Here is an 11,222-nt window from a genome sequence, read left to right as displayed (position 1 = left end):
CTGCTAGGAGAGTAAAAAAAAAAACAAATGATCTGGACTGGAAGAGTCATGAGAAGAACCGCTCAATTTTGTTTCCTGTGCAATGCACTGCGTAGCGTCTATGGAAAAAAGAACGAACGATTCGGACCAAAAGAATCAAAGGTAACTACTCATTTCTGTTTCCTGTACCTACAAAGGTTTTGCAATGACTTTCTAAGACTACTTGTTCTTCTGAATCACGTTAAAGGCTTGTTCAAAAAGAACGAATAATTAATGAACAACCCATCACTAGTGTCCCAGCACGATAAGCTGTTGTATATACTGTCCACTGCTGATACAAACAACCTCCTAAACCACCTTTTTTTCTACAGTAACACTGAATGAGTCTTTTACTGATTGCGCTGCTCATTTTGTTTATTATAATATGTCCTTGGCTGCATTGGAATATTTTCATTACTGGATTTATAGACAACATTTGTGCATGTAGATGTGTAGGGGGTCTGTTTATAAAATTGTAACATTTTATTTCATTTCTGATCAAAAGAATGAAATGAACCAAAAACTAAAAATAAAAGATTTGTTCATTTTGATGAATGAGATTTAAAGAACCGAGTCCCTAAAATGATCCAAACTTTCCATCACTATGGGACACTAACCTGTCTAAGGACAATCTCATTGGACAATAAATAGTTGAAATTTTACCATTTACTAATTATCTATCTATCTGTCTGTCTGTCTGTCTGTCTGTCAGTCTGTCTGATATAATCATCTGCATAAGCCTTGACTCTAATGTTTTGTCACTCAGGGTATTTCGGTCAACTATAATTAATGATAATTCAAATGTAAAATGTAGTGTTTTCATTTGTTTACTTTCATGTTTTCTGCCTAGTGTTTGTGAGCTTTGCTTTGTACTGTTTGTTTCTTTGTCATTGTCTCCCCTTGTTACATTTATTCTATTAACTACAAATATGCTAAAAAAATAACATGGATAGTGGTACAATCTCCTGGTTTTAGTGATGGGAGGTTTGGATCATTTTAGTGATGGGAGGTTTGGATCGCTTCTTTGAATCTCGTTAATCAAAATAAACAAATCTTTTTTAAGCATTTAGTTCATTTCGTTCTTTTGATCAGAAATGAGATCAAATATTCATTTTCAATAAACAGACCCCCCCATAAGTCTACATACACAAATTTAGGCTATAAACATAAATAGAACAATGCAGCTACTGTAAGGGACATGTTTAGAGGAGAGAAGGTGAGCATATTGGTAGAAGGATGCTGAGGTTGGAACTGCCAGGCAGGAGGTCTAGAGGAAGACCAAAGAGGAGATTTATGGATGCAGTGAGAGAGAACATGAAGTAAGTTGAGGTGAGAGAAGAGGATGCAGAGGATAGGGTTAGATGGAGGCAGATGATTCGCTGTGGCGACCCCTGAAAGGGAACAGCCGAAAGACAAAGAAGAAGAAGCTACTGTAAGGACATATGATTAACAAAATGAGCAGCTCACCTCTCATACAGTATCTTCTGGTCCGAGTCGTTCATTCTTTTCTCACATAGGGTCTATGGGAGTCAGGGGACAAAAGAACGAACGATTCGGACTAGAAGACTCGTGAGATGAACCACTCATTTTTGTTTCTTGTACATATCCTCCAGAGATTTTGCAATGTTTTGCACATGCACGCCCAGTAAAAAACTAATGAATTACTTTCTGAGACTACTCGTTCTTCTGAGTCACGTTAAAGACTCATTTAAAAAGAACAAATTGTTCATGAACAAACCCATCACTACCTGGTTCGAACTCAAGCTTGGTTTTGGCTGAAACAAGGCATCTAAATGTGTGTCCATGGACTGGCATCACTGTCACAGAGTGTTTCTGTCTCACTGCGACAGGTCAATAAAAGAAGAAAAATTAGAAATGATCTACCAAAAACAACTAATTCCAAAAGCTTTCCATTTAACACTATTTGGGATTCCACCTTGGAAACCTGGAGATACAGTATATGCTAATATTCTAAGGTGGAATAAAAATATAAAGTAAATCTCATAAGTTTGTCAGGACTTCACCTTTGTTCTCTTCACCTTTTGGCTACATACTATAGTAGTGATAAGAATATAAAACTGTTGTCACCCCTGCAGCACCCAGCTGTATTCCAGATGTGCTAATATTCAATATAACAGCACTACATTTCATGTGGTATTGCTTACTCATAACCATACAAGTATAAATTATATAATATATAATATACTCATATACAGTAATGGATATGAATAATAAAAAACAATAATGCAAAAATCTCTTTTTTGTTGTTGTTTTATGGAAAGCTTTTTTCTCTTTTTTTTTCCTGTCCATGTCCCTATGCAAAATAATTGCACACTTCAGCTGCAGCAGTTCCCCTGCTGAGATTACAGAGGCTGGAATCATACCTCGGGCTACAATTGTTTTTACAAACCTCCTCTAATTAGATTTAGAGTCCATGCTCCATGCTGCTGTTTTTTCGGCCTGTTTGGAGATAAGGGACAGAATTTCTTCGATGTTTGTTCTCAGAAGCCCTGGGAAAAACAGACTGGACTCCGGAGTCACTGCTGCTCTGAACGAGAGACGTTAATGCCGGTAAATAGAGCACTTCATTTACAACTGGAAGGCTGTTTAGCAGCTTGCTTTTAATTAACTAAATCCCTCATAAGGGTCACGTGGCATGTCAGCATTGTAACACTTGAGTTGTACGCCTTTGGAGCAAATAAATGAAGCGGCAGCTGCTTTGCTAGTTAATGCTGCCACTTCCATCAGCTCACACAGGGTAATTTAACTATTTGGACTCTCCATTCGTTAAGAGGTAACATATGGCTTCTACTTTTTTTCCCTCCCAACCTACAGTAGATTTGCACATCAATCCTTCAATACAACGTGCAGTAAGCAAGCAGGCGCTCAGTGGAATAAATGAAGAGGAAGAAGCTTTAACTTCAGGTTCCTTTTGTTTTACAGTCCTTCTTTAAATCCTCCTTCTCTTCCTTTTATAAATCAAAGCTTAAAAAGAGCAACGTTATCTAACAATAGAACAAGAAAATTGTTCAAAAAGAAGTTTTAATAGTTTAAATACTCTGTCAGTCGTTTTCTATACAGTAGCATCGTCTCATCCTGTACATGGTCACGGGAGGTTTGGCGCCTATCCAGGGGAACTCAGGCCATGAGGTGGGGTACAGTACACCCTGGACAGGGAGGCCAGTGCATTGTAGGTCACTTAAGCATTCGCAAAGACTCACTCACATATTTAGGGAAACACTTATCTGTCTAATCTGCATGTCATTGGATTGTGGGAGGAAACTGCAGCACTTGGAGGAAACCCACCAAGCGCAGGGAGAACATGCATACAGACCAGTGGACTGACTAGCAATGCCACAGTGCTAACCACTCTTTTGCCATTCCAGTTTTGTAATCGTGTAAAAAAAAAAAAGAAAGAGTTTTATTAATATTAAAAATGTGTATTTTTGTTGCCTGTTTTTTGGGGTCAGTTGAAACTTAACCATCTATTTTCTTGCACCAGGTTGACACTATAGGGATTTGAAGGCACAGACACATATATATATATATATTTTTTTTTTCAACTAAATATTATTTCACATGAATAGTATTTGCACTGTAGTCACAGATTTATCCAAACAGACAAATAAACAGAGTTATGATCGGACTTGGCAGTCCTATTAGCTTGTCAAGCCTAGTAGATTAGCTTGTTCTCTGGTTATTCTTGTTGTGTGGGGAAGGTGATGTTGATTGGTGGGGACCAGGTGAAATACTGCGTATTCCTGATGAGTTGGTCTGTCAGCAGACGCTCATTAATCTCAATCGGTGAGAATGTCAAGGGGATAAGCAAGAGAGTAAATTGTTCTTCCTTCTTCCTGGTGGGTTTCATTTATCCACATGATGTGAGTTATTATTGACTCAAAAGGAATTAAAAAAAAAAGTCTGGAAACAGATGATGTTTACCTCTCAGACTTGAAATCAGAATATGGAGAGGAATTGATTTTCATATGTGTCTGTATGCTTGGCCCTTGAGTGGCTAGAAAACCACAATTAAGGGCAATGCTCATCTCTCAGACAAGCTTACCAAATACAGAGAGGGAGAGAGAGAGTGTGTGTGTGAGAGAGAGAGAAAGCAAGAAATAATAGTGCTATGATTAATTAACCATAATTGTTAACTCACAGAGTAATCCTTTATTAATAGACATCATTAAGCAGTTAATTCCTATCTTGGGTCTGTGTGTGTGGAGTTTGCAAATTTTCCCAGGTGGGTTTCCTCCAGGTACTCTGGTTTCCTCCCACAGTCCAAAGACAAGCAGATTAGGCTAACCTTGTGTTTCCAAGTTCCTGGTAATGTGTGAGTGTGTGCTTGTTTGTCCTGAGATGGATTGGCAGTCCATCCAGAGTGTACCCTAACTTGTTCCCCGAGTCCCGAGGGATAGCCTCCTGGCCCTGTATGGCATAAGCAGTATAGAGAATGAGTGAGTGAGAGTGTGTGGTTTTTATATAAAATTCATCAACTAATGTTAAAATCTTGTTTTTTAAAATTTGCACTGTATCTAGAATCCTAAAGTACTTTTTGTATAATAAAGGATTTATGATTACGATTAGTATAATGCAAACCGGAAACCCAAATCATTAAAATCATTTGCATTTCAAGCAGCATACAGTACATATGACATATATTTTATATAGTGATGTTATACCAAATATATTTTTTTAAAGTAACAATTTGTTTATGTTTGGATCAAGAAAAATTAAGACAAATGAATAGATGTTAATAATGCAACTGCCGCAGTTAATTCGGAAGCAAAACTATGCACCAATAATGTTGCAATAAAACAAAAAGCAAGCTATACAAAACTACATTTCCAGAAAAAGGTCTCATGTTGTGTGACATTGCCATACAGTATAGTGGTATTAACAGTACTGTAGGTTGCAATGTCGTGCACCTGAAACATAACATCAGGACAAGACTGGAATCAATTTGAATAAATGTCCCCAACACAATGTTTTTTTTTTTTTTAGCATTTATTCCCACTATCCAGCCACATACAGTATGCTGTACACATATGTAAAACTAGTGCAAAACTAGTAAGCAAGAGGCAAAGACAGCACATCTACTGGTTTTATAAGTGGCAAACCGGGTTATAAAACTACATGAAGTTGAAATTGTAGTGAATGACATTGCTCAAAATTTGGGCTAAGCATCTATACTACTTCATTGCAAAATGGTTCCAACAGCATTTTATCCAAGAAAATCTAACTTTCAAAAGCAACATCATACCTTTGGTGCTCTGTCAGCATCATCATTGTTTACGCAGATGCCTTTTTACAGAGTGGCTTACATTTTTATCTCATTATACATCTGAGCAGTTGAGTGTTAGGGGCCTTGCTTAAACTAAGGACCTTCTGAGTAGTAGCCCAAATATTATTAATGATAATGATAATGAAGGGTAGGGGTAGCTCAATGATTAAGGCAATCATTGAGTTACCCCTTCATTATCATCATCATCTTGCCCAGATAAAACGGATTAAATGCTGGATGCAAATTAAATGCTATTTTCGTTGTATATGTCGTTATATTTATACAGGTTGGGTAAAAAGTAACTAACCCTTAACACTGATAATAAAGGCCATATTACGTAGTTTATTACATAGGACAATGAAAGCTTATGGTTTTGGCTTTGTTCTGTACACCTTCTCCTTTGTATATCCCCACAGGAAAGAAATGGGTCCATGGAAAAAATACAGAAAAAGAAATCACATGGAGTGAGATCTGCCATTCATGTGGTCTCCATCGTCCCATCCAACATCTTGGAAAATGCTGGTCTAACCACACACACAAGTAAGATCTAAATAGGGTTGTGGACCAGTGATACTACAAGTTATATTGTCATTAAATATTGCCTAGTTAATTTTCTTACACCCTGTATTTTAGTGCAATTATCCTCTGTTAATTCTTACATTTTTATTGCACCTGGGAGCTCCCCAACAAATTTTGTTAAATCACTACAATGACAATACAGTAAATCATCTTTACTTTACCTTATGTATTGCTGTAGTACCTTTATATTTGATTAATCAGTATTACATAATGAGGAATATACGATATATTATATAAGATATATTATATATTCATTACACAGTAAGTCCCCTACTGTACATATGAACATTCGAGTTACATGCTTTCGAAGATACATGTAGGACAAGGACAAGAAAGAGGACAAGATCAAGGATCATATACCGTGTGTAACCAATTGTGTTAGTAACCTAGTACCTAAACAATGTTTGTTGGACTTACAAACAAATTGGACTTATGAACAAGCTCTCAAATGGGAACTCATATGTTAAAGACCTTCTGTATTTGCAGTGATCTTACTGTACTGTATGTATGACGTGGCTCTTAAAAACCTGAAATTTGGAAATTGAAAAGTGTAAAGCTGCAAACAAAACAAAACATAAACAACAAAGCTCTTTTATATATGCAGGAAAACAGTTTAAGTCTTTAATGTTAAACTTAAAGACGATAAACCAACTATTGAGTAATTATAAGGACGTTTATAAAGATAACATTGAAAATGATATTTATGTCCTACAGTAATAACCATTCATACAGTAGGCAGAAAGCTGAATATCAGTAACTAATCAGTTAATAAGTTGTTATTATTTAGACAGTAATTATTTATTAGTCAGAGAAATCAGTTATTCACTTATTAATTTATTTATTTTTAGCAAGTGCTTTATATTGGTCAGCATATGAAGCCCATCTGACGAATTTTAGGTGTGAGATGAGACTACACCCTGGATACAATATACAGTATCACACCTTTAGGCAATTTGGAGCTGCCAGTCCACCTACAAGCATGTTTTTTTTCCGAAGGTGAGAGGCAATGGGAGACTTGCATTTTAAATTCTGTTTATATCCAACAGTGAAAAAAAGAGATAAATTTAAAGAGATTATTCTGACCAGTAAACATTTTTAAAAGGCCAGATTTTAATTATAATATAATTAAATTAGGTTCATTTCTGTTTCGCTAAATTGTGTAACTTCATGTAACAGCTTGACCAAATTGTGTGACTGAGCAAATTAAACTTAGCTAACAAGGTTGTAGTCATGACTGTTTTTACCACTGTATATGCATCCCATAAAGGACACATTTCAAAGAATGGAACAAGGCCAAAAAAAAAAAATTTTGTCCTCTTTTCTGTGTTTTGCCAAAGTTCAGATTGTTGATAATTAAATATATAAACATACAACTTTTTCATATTGATGTGATTTTTTGTAAACATACTATACACGTTATATAAATGTTACAATATATACTGTAATATCATTTGATATCACAGACTGTCCTACAAGGGAAGATTCCAAAGAAATTTTATTGACAGTTAGTGGAAAGTGAATTTATCATGAAAAATTGACTGGTCGAGTAAATAAAGCAAGTGGATTCAGTTTGAAATGGCTGCCAATACACTGCTGCACATTTGTTAATTAATAAAAGATTTTGTGTCATTATGTTGTCCCCTTGGGATCCATTTTAGAGTGCTGTGTACCCTCATTATTTTAGATTATTAGGAACTGAAATCAATCAGGGAAATTAATCAGTGTCTCCAAACACGAACAAGCTTGGGAAAACATTAATATCATGGGGGGAAAAACTTTAATACTTTGGACAGAGTTCAACCAGTACAGAGTACAGACTACTGGGAAGTGAGTATGAGAATCTATGGGCTCAGAGAGGCATAATAGCCTTCCTGGCCATCATCAATTCCACTGACTCATCACTTTCACTGGTGCTCAGGAAGCCTCGGGGCAGTTAATACGTCCTTCCAATCCTAATGAGCGGAAATGCAGTCTACAATGAGGACTTCACCTGGGACTTTGCAACAGCGGGAATAAACCATCTGGTCAGAGAGGGCTGAGAGCTGGCTGGATTGAGCAGGTGTACTCAGCTAAAGTATTTAAAGGTCCAGTTTCATAAAAGCGACTGGAGAAGCAATTATCATGGTACGTGAATGATGACAAAGTCATTGTTAATACGTAGCATTTAACGATTCGTTGACTTAGCAGTGGTGGCAATGTGGCATACCTGTTAGCACTGTGTCCTCGCACCTTGCAAGATTTGATTCCTGCCTTGGGTCTGCGTGTGTGGAGTTTGCATGTTCTCCCCGTGCTTGGTGGTTTCCTCTAGTTACTCTGGTTTCCTCCCACAGTATGAAGACATGCAGATTAGACTAATTGGCGTTCCTAAATTGCCAGTAGTGTGTGAATGTATGCCCTTTTGTGCTCTTCGATACATTAGCACCCCATCCATGGTGCCCCAAGTCCCCTGGGATAGGCTCCAGGCCCTCTGTGATCCTGTACAGGATAAGTGATGCATCAATTTTCAATTACCATGTATTTATTTTGAACTGGCACTTCACAGAGGAAATGAAGTAGTGAAATCAAACTCGTTATTTTCAAATATTCAATTTGTGATTTTTTAAACTAATCACATTAGCATGTCACTATTTAAGTCAGAGAGTATAAACAAAATGAAAATTCTATGAACAGTTTGACTGCAAAATGCAATGAACGCACACTTGTACTTACTCTGGATCATACATTCCCTCTGGCACACTAGGTTGTCTGTAATTAAACTTTAAATCTGAATGCCACTACATATCCTTCTTTTAGAAGCGTTTAACTTCCATGGTTTTGACAAACTTTGACATGGATTGGCTTCATCACACGGCAAATCACAAAGTGAACCGAAAGCCAGCCACAAAGCTTCTCTTTGTCAGGTGATGAGGCATATCTAAATGTGTCCAGTGATTTTTTTTCAAGAATGTTGAAGCCAAAAAAGGGATGCTTTCACTTGGCACACTGTTTCTGGCACTTAAGTCACCCAAGCAGTAATAAAGTAAAAAAGTACTTGTGTGTAGTGCGACCTGCTGTTAAAAACAAAAATGGAGTGGAGTTATAGTGTTTTTCAAAATTGTGCAATAATTACAGTGATATAACCAAAATAAATTTTAACATAAATTTTGCCCTTTGTGCTTTTTATCACACAAAGAAAAAAAAATATGGCTGCAGTTCAGCAAATTCGGATTAAACAGCATGAAATTTATCTATTTATTATTTTATTTTTTATTTGAACTCTTTGGATAGAAAAAGAAAAAAAATAGTTGCATTTTCATGATAAAAATCACAAAGGGCAAACTTTATGTTGACATTTATTTTGGTTATATCACTGAATTTTGCACAATTTTGCAAAACACTATAACTCCACTTTCATTTTTATCACAATAGATAAATCAGCCTGTAGTTGTGTTTGTGGTATATTTAATATGCCATTTAGCATCTATAATATGTGTTACTTTTAAATGTAAATACTGCTTATTATTATTGCAAATAAAGATCATGAGAAACATAAAAAACAAAAACAACATCCATAACTTCAGGTTACAGCACCATCAGCCTCCTCTACCAGTTTTACAGGTTGGAGTTCTCTTTTTTCACTTGCACCAGTTTTGGGAGCCCTGATGCACTTACAGTAATATTTTAAAAGGTATTTCAAAAGGTAATTACGCAGAGAGACAAGGCTACAACACTTAAAAATGCTTGAGTGATTTGTTTACAAGGGACATGAGATGTATGTGCTGCATGTGGAAGCTATCGCATTTAGTTCTGTCTCCTCCATCCGGTCATCCTTTGAGATTTTTTATTTTTAGAACCTTTTTGGACCACGGATGTCCATACAGTCAGACAGTGCATGAATGGATGTTATATGGTGTGTACCTACTGTATCTATGATTATTAAGTACTAAGTAAAACTAAAACTTATTGAGGATGAGGCTGATGATGCTGTGACCTGAAGTGTTGGTAATGTTTTAATGCTTCTCATGATCTTTTTATTACAATTAACACATATCATTGATGCTGGTTTGCATATTAGATATAGGAAACCACAAACACAACTGCAGGCTGATTTATCTACCGTGACAAAACAAAGTGAAGTGGAGTCATGGCAAAATTACACAAAATTCACAGTGATATAACAGAAATACATTTCATTTTTGACAAATATTTGCCATTTACTTTTTTTTCCTGTCAAACTGTTCAAATAATAATGAAAGCAAAAAATATGAAAATTTCATGCTGTTTTATCTGGATATGCTGAACTGCAGCCATTTTTTCTTCCATACATTGATCCGATCTGCTACAGTACTTTTTCATTTTTTTTTAAGGCGGCTGCATCCATAAACCACCACTTGCCCCTGCCCCACACACACACACACTCACCCCCAACGCCGGGTTAGAACATTGCTATAACCCTACCTAAATCTAATTTATTAACAGTTCTGCATTCATGGTAGGGTGATTTCTCAGATAATTGGATTCAAAGAGTCCACAAAGTTTTTTTTTGGTAAATATATTAGTGTGCTGTGCAGAAGTTGGATGTAAGACTTTTTTGACACTACAAAGCAGGAGCTCATTGAAGGCCTTTAAATAAGAGACAGCTCAGAGAACATGCATTTTTATTCTATGAGGAACTTAAAGTTACTTATAGTTGAGACGAGTTTGTTTAGTTAACTGCTTATATGCGTTTAATGCAGTTCATCCTTTTGATAATCTAACTTAACTTGTTTTTTTTTTTAAATATAAAAATTATTTAATTGTATTGGACTACTGTTATACACTGTAGTCTAATACACTGTATTAGGGGGTTTATAGTCATTTCTGTCTCACAGTACAAATCCATCTTACTGCATTTATTCAAAAACAGAAACGTATGACATTTGTACTTTAAATAAATATCTTGTCCTAAAGTTTTGACATATGCGTTCCGTTTTCATTGTGTTTAATATGTTCCTTCTTTTGTGCTTCATACTGTATAACCATGTTTTTTATCTATGTGTAAATAACTGGCTAAACATTCAACAAAGTTACAGCTGACTTCCTTAGCTCCATAACCATAACCATCATTAGCTTACGATTGATCTTCGCCCCTGCTAATGTACAGTAACTGTGACTATGACGTATGGACGTAGTTAGCATCATTGGTTGATATGCCATCTACACTTCCTGTATCAATGGGCATATTACAGACATCATCCATAAGGCTTATGGGTAAGTGTTTACTTTAATTCACAAATCCAACATAAAGAAAAATGTGCTGCCTGAAAACAGTGACGGAGCCTAAATGGCACACGACCACGCCGCTTTTCTGACCTTTTCCTGA

This window comes from Clarias gariepinus, chromosome 2, assembly GCF_024256425.1.
Source record: "Clarias gariepinus isolate MV-2021 ecotype Netherlands chromosome 2, CGAR_prim_01v2, whole genome shotgun sequence".
In the NCBI taxonomy this organism is placed as follows: domain Eukaryota; kingdom Metazoa; phylum Chordata; class Actinopteri; order Siluriformes; family Clariidae; genus Clarias; species Clarias gariepinus.
The sequence above is the reverse complement of the archived record's forward strand: the minus strand, read 5'-3'. Positions refer to the sequence as shown.